Raw genomic sequence first — 12,555 nt, 5'->3', positions numbered from 1 at the left:
GGCCATATTGGCTGAAAGTCTCCCACAAGGCCACAATGAGGTATCATCTGGGACGCTAGTCATCTCAAGGCTTGAGTGGAAGAGGATGTGCTTCCAGCTCACTCAGGTGGCAGGCCCCACCTGACCCTTTCCCAAGGCTGCTGGCTGGTCACAGGTCCTCACTGGCCAGAGACATCAGTTTCTTGCCATGTGGACTCCTGAATAGCACAGCTCATAGCCTGGCACCTAGCTTCCCTCGAATCAAGCAAGCAAAAGGGTGAGAGAAAGTGTCCGATATGGAAGTTGCTGTCTTTTGGTAAGCTAATATTGAAAGTTACATCCCACCACTTTTTCCATATTCTATTCATTAAATGAGTCACTAGGTCCAGCCCACATTCCAGGGGAGGAGATTATACAAGGGTATTTACGACAGGAGGTGGGGATAAATTAGGACCATTTCAGAGGCTGTCTGCTACATCTATTAAGATAACTCTAAAGAATAAGCTAGAGCTGAGAGACAGCACCCGAGGAGGATAAACGTTTAGGAAAAAGGGCTTCTTCCTAAGGGGGAGGGGAGGCTTGCAGCCCACTCTGTGGTGGGGAAGTTCACCTGGTTGACCTGGGCCAGAGTGGATCACTGGCCAAGTTTGGTATGCAGGAAGCATCCTGCTGGGGAGAAGAAGGTATGCTGAGCCTGGCACCCAGGAAAACAGAGAAGAGACAGGAGAGTAGAAAGTCTTGGCACAAGACTGCTAAGCAGGAACCATTTGCTGGGGTTTCAGCAACTTTCATGAGGGTGAGGTCCAATGGTGTCCCTCACACATACTGCTGGCCCATGGCTTGAAGCTGAGTTTCTGTTTATGTGGGAGCTCATTTACTTCTGGCTCACCCTTACTCTTAAGAGGCAACAATAAAAATGAGGGACATTTAGCAGGACTCCCACCCATAAATTATCCTGGACTCCAACTTTTGTCCTCCTAGCTCTGAAAGATGGAAAAAGCTGCCTCTTCCCAGAACTGGACTGGCAAATGCCCAGGGTCAGCAAAAGTGGCCTCAGAATGACAGACTCAATTTTTTGGGAATGAGGAGCAGTAATTCATTACGTTGTTACCCTTTGGTGGCTTCAAGCTAATCAAAATGAACATATACAGATATAAGGTATCTGCCTATCTCTCCATTATCTATCATCTTTAACAGAAAAGTTGTTCTTAATTACCTAGTTCTCCATTCTCGGTGGTAGAAGTCTGAGACGTAAGGATCACTGTGGCAGCCATCGGGTCCTCGATCTGGGAGCTGGAGTAAGTGCAGAGATTCCCAAGTTGAGGTAGGTTGAAGGCTGGACTCTTGACTACATCTGACCTTCTTCTGCATTAGTATAGGAGCTGTGCAGGCCTGAAATTGCACAAGAAAGGTATTAGCAGACCCGCCTGGGCGTGTGAAGCTTGGGGAAGTCTGTATCAAGGAACTAGGTCAAGGGTGAGGGTGCTCAGTAGAAATTTGATACAAATTCTCCCAATTTGATGATTTTGTGAGAGACTAGCCCTGACATTAAGGTGAATCTCACCATCAGGAACTTCACAGAAATGTCTTTATGTTATTTTTCCAATTCCAAAGCAGTTGAAAAAGGAGGTGAAGGATTATTATCACTAGAGTGCTTTGGATAAAATTTATCCTGAGTAAGTGCTGTAACACCTTTAGACTGTCATATTTTTTTTTCTTCTAGCACCTTTATCCATCCATACATCCAGATATTCACGATGAACAATCTATATCTTTTGAGGGAATTAAGTATTTGCAGAAAAAGTATTGTTACTCATGTATATTTAATCTCTGCTATTCAAGCAGGTAAATAAGCAATTAAATTAACCTTTTATCTTATAAAAATTTGGGGGTAAATAAAATACCACTTTTATTATATATACATATGTGTTTGAATCTAAATTATTTAACACTGTAATATAGTATCACATTTTCAGTGTAATGTTAACCACTGTGTTGTGTCAACAACTAAGTGACCTGATCTTTGGTGGTCCTCATTTACCACCAAGAAATATTCTGAGAAAATATTTCATCCCTTTTGTTTACCACCGGGTGGTTTTGGTATTGTTACCAAATATTTTATATGGTTTTTTTCATGACAGTTCCTTTTCGGTTTAAAATTAGCTAAAGCACATGATATTTTAAGGAGCTTTGTTTTCGAGAGGAATGTTTTTTCCTGAAAATGTTTACCACAGGAGGCATCAGTAATGTATTTGTCTTAAAATTAGCTCTAAAAACACATATTTAAGTTATTTAATCTGAAATATAATGGATTTGCCTGAAAAACAAAAATGACCTTTTTCCTTTGGTATTCTAGACATAACAGAGCTTCTCAGAATCAAGAGAAGATCTAGTCTAAGAAGAATGCTATCCTTACCTTTCCTCTAGGGAAACACTAACTGTGCTTTAAGGATATGAAGCACAGGCAAAATGTCATTGTCTTAGTAACATTTTCACCAAATTCTTTAAGAAGAGTTTCTTAACTATTTCTTAAAATATTTTTAATGCTTAATTTAACAATAACAACCATCTTCCAAATGCCAACTTTAAAATTAATTTCTGTAAGTATTAAATTTACTTAGAGTGTAGCCCATTAGCAAAAGATGAAGTAGAGTCCAAAGCAATAATGGCTGACTCAGTGGTAGGCTTTTTCAGTTGAAAACGTAGTTCAGTTGTATTTCAACATGTATCAGCTTTACATTTTAGGTTCAGACATTGGTTGTCAAAACGTTAGTGATTCATTTCCTGTCATTATGCTGCTTATTACAACAGATTTCTGGAAGTGACTGAACCATGGAAGTAACCACGTAAAAGTCTTGTGCATGTGGCATGAGCAATGCCATGAGGTGTTTTGATTATTAGAAATCCTCATAGCATATGAGTGAGAAGACCAAAATATCTTTCCAGTCACAAATATAAAGGAGAGTAAGATAAACATATAAGGTCTGGTCATGGTAAGATGTACCTTTTCATCCATACATATGTGTGAATATTCGTCGATACCTAGATACCTAGCAATGCTATATTGGCTTTAGCATGGTCTTATAATGTAGCTTCTGTCCTCTTTAGACGGCCTTTTTTTTTTCTAAAAGTACATGATAATAGACTTCCCCTTCCATGGCTAATATTTGCTATTAAATTTTGGGACTAAGCTTTATCTAGTTTACAGCAATGAGACATCAATTGTCTAAGTGCTTATGTGGGTTTTGATTTCAAGGCTCAAAAGACTGATTTGTCTTTAGGCACATTTTCAAATACCATCCTGGTAACAACCTTCCTTTTAAACTCTTGGACTAGAAACAAGAGAGAATCATGCCCCTGTGTAAGGGAGGTGACTTGGAAAAAAGATAAGCAATAAGATAAGACAAAAAAAAAAGATAAGCAACTCTGAATTCTGGCCATTTACCTAGCTGAGAAGCCTTATGTGCACCATTTTACCTACACATATCTTCTTGGTAAAAGGGGGAATAAGAATAGTAACTCTACTGAACAATTTGAATTCTATAAAGTTGATAAAGCATTCAGTATAATGCCTGGAATAAAATGACCGTCTAGGAAATATCTTAGATCATTTTTATAATATATTTTCTGATTCCTGGAAGGTAAATATTACGGTGGGTACACTTGGTAGACTGCACAATGGAGTCTCTTCAGCAAGGGCTTGCTTCTAATAGACTTGATGCATTTATGAACTGATTAATAGCTGAGTCTGTGCAGTCACTGGTATTCATGCATGAAGTGTGCTTCCAGTAAATTACTTTTGGAGAGGAGTATATAGATAACTGGACCACAATGGTATGACTTCCAAATTTTACTTCAGCATACTTCTTTTTAATTTTATATTTAATATTATTAAACATCTGTAACCTGTTTCCACAAATTAGCGTAAATGATTTCTTCATTCTTTGGATGTTTATTCTCAGGAAGACAATAGTGTTGTGATGGAAAAATGGTTTCAGGTAGAAACTTCCACAATGGTGGACGTAAATCATCCACATCAGCACAGACGAAAATCATTTCAGAAATTTTCATAGTTTGTAACTTGTTAACTTTTCAAAAGTACATACGAAAAGCTAATTTTAAATCCAGCATTAATGATTCATTTGTTATGTGCGGAAATAGGACTTTTAGCAATTCTGAGATGTTCTCAGAAGTAATGAGACTTGGCGAAACACATGCAGTGCCTAAACTTTGGTCTTGGAGGAGTTTAACCAGCACAGCTGGGTCTTGTTATTGGTGCCAGTGGAATTTGTAGCACTATCTATTTTATGACACTTCCACACCTACTTTTACCTTATAAGGTAAAGACTCGAATTCTAAATGTGTATTATACATAGGCCTATATTTAGCACCAAAATAATGATTTTTGGAAGCCAAAGAGAAACAGAAATTCAATCTCCAGATGCTGTTTTTGAAAAGCAGCATCTGAATAGTTGCTGCCCAATGTCATGGTAATGTTGTTGATTAAGATAATTCCAGCCTGTTTTCCTAAAGCCATTCTATAAAGCCAGATTTCTATTTTTAATACAACATCTAAAACACTTATGTACATAATTAGAAATAAAATAAAATGAAACTATAAGTATTGTAAGGACATTGATGAAGTGGCTCAGCTGTATTAGAGTTCATATTTAAATTCATGCCCCCCCAGTCTGACTTTCCTCACATTGTTGAGGAATTTCTCAAATTTCATATAACAAGTCATACTAAACAAAAATAAAACTTCTAATTAACCGGCGTATAATTGATACTCTTCAAGAAGCTTTTTCATGCATACTTATCTCTTCTTCTCTGGGAACTGCATTGACCAGGCAGGGTTGGATTCCCTAAGCGACCATTTTTGTGCCATATGACCCAGGCTTGGTGGCCATAGCTGATTGGTGGGAGGTACAAAACCTAAGATGTCCTATCAATGTCTTTCTCATAGTTTTGTTGTTGTTTCTTTTAAAGTAAATCAGGGAAACAATTTTTCATAGGAGATCTTGGTGGCCTCTGTTAAATGGCAGGGGTCAGGGCACTGTTAAGATAATGTAGCCAACTAGCCAACTAGAGGGGTGGGAAAGAGCTCTTTTGATTTTGAGTCCCTCTGTCTAGCTTTTTTGAGGCCTAACTATAGCCCATCACCATTACCACCACCGCCACCACCACAATCATTCTTACCACCACTGCCACCACCATCACCACTGTCACCACCATCACCACCATTATCATCAGCATCACCTTCACCATCATGATCACCATCACTACCATTACCACTTCCAAAGAGTGTAGGTCCCTTGAGATCAGAGGCCATGTGCATGCATTACAAACATGATAGTTTTTGAACAAATACGCTTAGTGTGTGTCAGAGTTTGAAGCAAAATATAGGTTAATGTCTCTAAAAGTTAAATGAAAAATTCCCTTATGAGATTCTAGTCTTTTTTTCTTTTGGAAAAGAAATTACTCAAATTTACTAATTTTTTATTTCAAATGTATATAGATGCTATTGTGATTAACATAATACAAATTTATTGAAGTGAACTGCAGTGGAGAAAAATCAGAAGCAACCTTCATGTAGCCATTAAAATTGGTTAAAACATAATTTTATTACATTCTTAATATGGAATACTAGTCACTCATTATTGAATAAAGCAGGTCTATATGGAAAGATGTCCACAATAGATTGTTATGTGGAAAAATATGCTTCAGAACAAAATGTATAGCTCCAGAATATTTCTATGAGTTATATACACACCTGGGCATGCACACACATATATGTATTAATATATGTGTAAAACCATAAAGAAAAATCTAAAAATATATATATCAAATCATTTATAATACTTACATTGGGGTTGCAAAGTGTGTAGAAAGCTTATGAAGGACTCTCACATTTCAGTTGTAGAACTATGTGTTTTTTTAGAATATATTTTAATTAGTATGCAATTAGTTACTGTGGCAGCCCTTCCTCCTGTCAAGGTTTCTGTCTCCTGGTTTTAAATCTGTTTGCAGGCCTTTTCTGCATCGTACCAGTGTTGATCTGTGTTACTGATAGAATATGACAGAAATCATAGTATGTGACTTCCGAGATTAGATTATAAAAGACTCTACATCTTCCCTCTTCTCTCCTCTCCTCTCCTCTTCTTCCTCTTCTCCACACACTCTGGTCTCTCTCTCCCTCTCGTCACTTGATCTGAGAGAAGCCAGCCGTGCCATGTTATGAGCATCCCTATGGAGATGCTATGATGCGATTCCTATAGAGAAGCTGAAGCCTCTGGCCATCAGCCAGCAAGGAAGTGAGGCCTAGTAACAGCCATGAGCAAGAGCTTGGGAGTAGATTCCACAAATTCAGTCAGCTTCAGATGATGAAATCTCTAGTCCGCAGCTTGACTACAGTCTGGCGAGACTCCCTGAACAAGAACTACCCAGCAAAATCACTCCTGGACTCTTGACCTCAGAGACTATGTGCTATAATAAATGTTTGATATTTTAGGCTACTAAACTTTGGAGGAATTTGTTATGTAGAAATATGCAACTAACATAGTTATTAATAGTAAGTATTAAGTAAATGCCTGAATTAAGTTTGATTTCAAAAATATATATATATGAATACAAAGAATGAGAAAACTGTTTAAAAAAACAACAACATTTAATTCACGGCAGCTTTATGTAGTTATATGTGGATATGAGAATCCATGGATATGAGAAGCAAAACTCCTGTCACCTGGAGGGAGCATGTATAATAGGAAATATATTAACATTGTAGGTATTAATATTATACTTGAAAGGGTTAGAAACATTGTCATACACCACTGTTTATAAAATTGAAGTGATTCTGATTTAGATTCAAAGAAAAGCACTGCTTTCTGTAGACTGGCTTACTTTTTATGTAGCCATATATAAATACTTATAATACAACATATGTACTCATAAGCCCAGATATATGTGTGTGTGTACACGTAGACACACATATATTTGACATGCTGATAGAAATTACATTGTTTAAAGTTAAATATAAACTAAAGTCTCAATTACAGTAAAAAGTGAAAAAACATTACACATTAATGTTTGTTTTCTAATTAGGAAGGTATATGATTTCATTTAGAAAATTCCACCTATTTACAGCTAAGAATTTGCTCTACGATGATTGAGGGAAACTTCTATCATGAGAACCTGGCTTTGCTCTTTAGGTAAGAATACTCAAGTCATTTTGTTATTTGGGAGAGGGTTTTCTTGATATCTTTAGCTTTTGTTTTGATGCTGGGTGGCCCTAATTGGGGATGGGGGTGACAGGTAGTGTAGCAGTGATGGTATGTGAATGATAGCTTGCTTGCTGTTTTTAAAATACATCTCATCAACAAGACAAATAGTAACAAGTGTTGGAGAGGCTGTGGAGAAAAAGGAACTTTCATACACTGTTGGTGGGAATGCAGATTGGTGCAGCTGCTATGAAAAGCAGTGTGGAGGTTCCTCAAAAAATTAAGAATAGAATTACCATATGACCCAGCAATCTCTCTCCTGGGTATCTACCCAAAAAATCTGAAAACATTTATCCACAAAGATATATGTGCTCCAATGTTCATTGCAGCTTTATTTACGGTGGCCAAGACATGGAAACAACCAAAGTATCCTTCGATAGATGATTAGGTAAAGAAGATGGGGCATATATACATAATGGAATAACTACTCTGCCATAAGAAAAGATGAAATAATGTCATTTGTGACAAAATGAGTGAATCTTGAGATTATTATGCTAAGCAAAATAAGTCACAGAAAAAGTAGAGAACCATATGATTTTACTGATACATGGTATATAAAACTAAAAACGACAAAGGACAAGACAAACAAATGAAGAAACAAAAACTCATAGACACAGACAATAGTTTAGTGGTTAACAGAGGGTAAGGTGGTGGGGGTGTGGTAGACGAGGGTAAAAGGGATCAAATATATGGTGATAGAAGGAGAACTGACTCTGGGTGGTGAACACACTATGTGATATATAGATGATGTATTACAGAATTGTACACTCAAAACCTGTAATTTTACTAAGCATTGTCAGCCCAATAAATTTTAATTAAAAAAAAATACATCTCAGATCTGAGGAACAAATGATGTGCTACACTTTTCTAATATTTCCCCCATATAATAATTCTTTTCCTGATGCTGAAATTCCTAATAAAATTCTTGTTGAATTGAATAAAATTAATGCTTTCATTTCATTCATTCATTCCCTTATCAAGAAACTTTTGAGTATCTGTCAGGCCCATGAGTATTTATGCAGCTGTTCCTAATTGGTTACTGTTTCTTCAGGTGTTTCCTTTCACAACTTTCCCCAATAGTACAGTATGTACTCTAACTTAGGGTACATGCTGTGCTATTGGGGACAATCATTTTTTATCCGGGAAAACCCAGCTTGCAAGTAGATTCTTCCCAGTTCTAAATATTTGACGCAATCACATTGTAAGGGAAACCCTAAAATAAAACTAAGCACCAGAAGATAGATACTATATTGTGGAATAGGTAACTGAAAAAGTGTTAAAGCAAACGCACGGCCAGTTATGAAGATCTCCAGTTATCACAGCTATGAGTAAACATGCACAGATATGAGTTTTTTGTTTGTTTGTTTTAAATATTACTCTGTTTTCTGGACTTTGGCAACAGTTCACTAGCCAATGGATGGATGCAGTCATCTTAGACAGTTTCTCCCCATCTCCTTGTTTTAATTATGTGTTCAGTAAAAATGTTTACTATCCACAAGCACAGTAAGAATAAAATTATGAAGCAGGCATAGTCCAGGCTCCTCAGGACCCCACATTAGAGTTTTATTAATCTGCCCTCAGTGGTGTCCTCGGATCTCTGTTGACATTTTATGTTGGACTGCTTCCCTCTTGCTTAGGGACTTACAGTTTCCCAGAACCATTAGGTTTTGTCATTTCATGGGTCTGACAAGGACTTTGTTATTTCTTACTGTTGGCTACAGGATTTGGGTACGAGTTGAGTTAGACGACGCTTTCTTCCAGTACTGAATTCTGTGTATTCTGTGATCACTCATTAAAATTGCTGATAAAAAAAAAGTCAGTCCATCTCCAAGATAATCAATTTCCATGAAGCCAGTTATCTTCACATTTGGGAGCATTTTTGCTATGTTCTACATTTTTAAATTTTCCTTGGAATTTTTAGATTTTGAAAGTTCTGTCTCTTTCTTTTTCACCTGTGGTAGAGAAGCATGTCCAATCACAAATTTGGTACCTTTGAGCAGGGCCTGCCTTGAAGAGCTAGTGGCCATGTTTAAGGTAGGAAGAGGGGACAGAGACCTGACCTACAACAACATATTAGGATACAGTTGATATTGGGAAGGAGGTGATGAGAATTACACTGTCAGGGAACTCATGAAAATTCCTACAAAATTTTATATTAAGTATTATACTTTTCAGATGGGAATTTTCTTTATCATCTTAGAATTTTATTTTGTGTTCTCAACACACCCACTACATAGGTTCTGTGACCCACAATACATGGCCTGTCATTTTTTTCCCAGATATGAAGTATGTCAGTAAATTGTCCTCAGCTTATAAAAATTGAAAATAAATTAAATAGCTGAACAGAGAAAACACAAAATAGCATAGAACATCATCTTCTAAAACAAATACTTAAAGAAACAAGCATCTAAGATATATTTGGAAGCTGGGCATTAATCCTCAGCTTATTAATAAGACTTAACCTTGATCTTATTCTTGACTGTCAATCAGCATGTTTGTTTATTAACTCACCCTGAGACATGTCTTTGAGCTAAATGTGTGCCATGATTGTGATTTAGCTTCCAAGTCTTTAGAGCAATGTAGCATCAAATTCCCTTTAGACTACTTCTCTTAGCTAATATAAGCAATTTATTTTCCTTCTTGGACTGAGTTATTTAAATGGATGACATTTGTTTGCACCTCCAGGTATCTGACCTTTAGGAAATCTGTACTGCTTTCTCAGTATCTTCTTTGTCCTTTCTTTTCCTAGGATGATGAGTTATATGTACTTGAAGTGAAGTAATTTCCATGTTATTATTAAATAACAGTTAAATTTCCTTCCATGTAATTATCTCTAGTTAAATAGATTGGCTAGGGTAGCTCAAATCATACCATAACTATTCTTTTTAAAAAGAAGTATTATCTCACATATAATTTTTATATTAATAAGAGGTATTATCTTCTCACAAATAATTTTATACATCTATTTCCTGAAAGACTCAATTCTATTTCTCATATACAAAGATAAGAAAAATAATAATCAGAGCCCAATTGTATAACACAGACATAACTATCTTGGTGAATTAGATTATCAGAAAATGTGAACAGAGAGTCAGTTGAGAAGAGGGAATAGACCCAGGGTAGAGATAGATGTCCTGAATTTTACACACTGTCTCTCTCAGAAAACAAAGTCTGGAGAAGGGGCAAACATGAGGGGATGAAACCAAGATTCAGGGGACCAAAGATACTCAAAGTCTCTGGAATGAAGTAAACCTCACAGACAGTCTTATCTCTTTCTCAATCTTTGCAGTGTCTCTCCCTGCGTCTAATTTATCAGAACATACCTACATGGGTGACGTGTGGAAAAGATATGACAACATCAGTATCTATTGCTTATTTAAGCAGGTTTATAATTTAAATAGTTTCCATTTATTGAGTGAAATCTCAATGATGGATCATTCACTTAATGTCTTCATGTATATTACTTTATTAGAATCTTGTTTTAAACAACACTGTGAAGTAGGTATTTCCCCAGCATTAAAGACGATGCCGAAGCTCAGAGAAGCTAAGCCTGTGCCTGTGGCCATTGTGTAAGTAAGTGAAACATCGAGAACCTGAGACCAAATCTGTATGACTCCAATTCCATGCTCTTAACCAAATGTTTTGCTCATTCTCACATTGATACTGCATATCAAGGTCCATTCCCAGCTTCTCTGTCTGCCTTCCACTGACATACTTATAGGCAAAGACTATGACTGTAATCAAAACCAAAAATACTAAGTGAATTTGTTTTTAATGGTTGGTATTGGCCCCAGCAGTTTTCCTTTCAATCCCTTTATAGGGAGAGCTCAACTTTAATGTTTTAAATATACAAATTTAGAGTTCAATTCAAATCTCTTCAAGATTAAAACAAACGAATAAATTAGGAAGCATAATGGCTTTTGGAAAACATACAGTTGTAATAAATCTGTCATGACCTACTAAAGGATGCATCACATTAAAGAAGAAAACTTTGATGTTTTGCCAAGTATTAAAACATGCAAATTTCCCTTGTGGTGTATATATTTAAGAAATGTTGATGACAGGGCTATTTTAAAGACTCTGCAAATATCCTTTTTTGGAAATATTTGTTTCTGTAGCAACCTTAAGATGATAGCAACTCATATGCGCATTTCAAGACACCCGTGGATCTCATGGATAGGTTGAACTTGAAATTTTAACTTGTGGAACATTTATTCTGGTGAGCAGAGAACTAGGTTGGAATCCTGACTTCAGTTCTTTTAATTTGTGAGGCCTTAAAAAATTTTCTTATCTCTCTGTGCTTTCATGTTATCATTTGTATATTTGTCAAAATAATACCTTCTTCACAAATTTGTTGGAGGATTAAATGAGGTCATGAAAAAAATGCCTTGTACATGGTAGATGCTCCACAATGCCTATCTTAAAGGATTGCTGTGCAAATTAAATGAGATAATGCTGCTAAAGGATTTTTACATTGTGAGCACTCAATAAGGGTATGTGACTCTTTCCCTAGACATTCTTTTAACTCTTTCGCTGCATTAATTGATTTCAAGTTTTTTTTCCCCAAAATGTGTCAGAAATTCACAAAACACAAAAAGTTGATATCTTGACTATGTTATGCATTTAATAATAACAACTTGAGCTGCTTTGTATATAAATGACATTATTTTTATGGATAAAGATTTCGGATATATTCATTTGGATATATCCGACAGTCGCAGCAAAATGGTTAAATTATGGTAGCATATTGAACTTAAAATTCTTATGTACAGACCCATGTTCTAATGGAATGCCCACCATGTTGATATTCACTATTGCTATAGCTTTCCATTCATTACTTTATTCATGCATTCATGCAAACAAATATTTATCGATTAACCATTAGATTCCATGCATTACGTTAACCACTAGGGGTTGAATGTACAGAGGGAAGTCAGATTCAATTGTTACCATAAAAGAGATTCATTGTAGGTGTGTGATAAAGTTATAGGAAGGGCAGAGAGCAGGCACAAAAGAGGGAATTGTTAATTCTAACCTTAGAAAGGAGTTTAAGAAATTTTTCATAGGGATGACTATAATGGATCCGAGCTATAAAAGATGAGCAGATGTTCTCTAGGCAAAAGAGGAAGGCAGGGAATTTCAGAAAAATGAGCCAGATTGACAAAATTCCCAGAGATATAAAACCTTGAATGTACCCGGGGAAGTTCAGTGTCAGTATTGCTAGAATGGAGGATAGTAGAGGCATTCAAAGATGTAAGTTTGGTGAGGTAGACATGGAGATGTGAGCACACCAACTTAA

Source organism: Rhinolophus sinicus, chromosome 16 (assembly GCF_057876585.1).
Source record: "Rhinolophus sinicus isolate RSI-liver-muscle chromosome 16, RSI-T2T, whole genome shotgun sequence".
Taxonomy (NCBI): Eukaryota; Metazoa; Chordata; class Mammalia; order Chiroptera; family Rhinolophidae; genus Rhinolophus; species Rhinolophus sinicus.
This window is presented reverse-complemented; position numbering follows the sequence as displayed.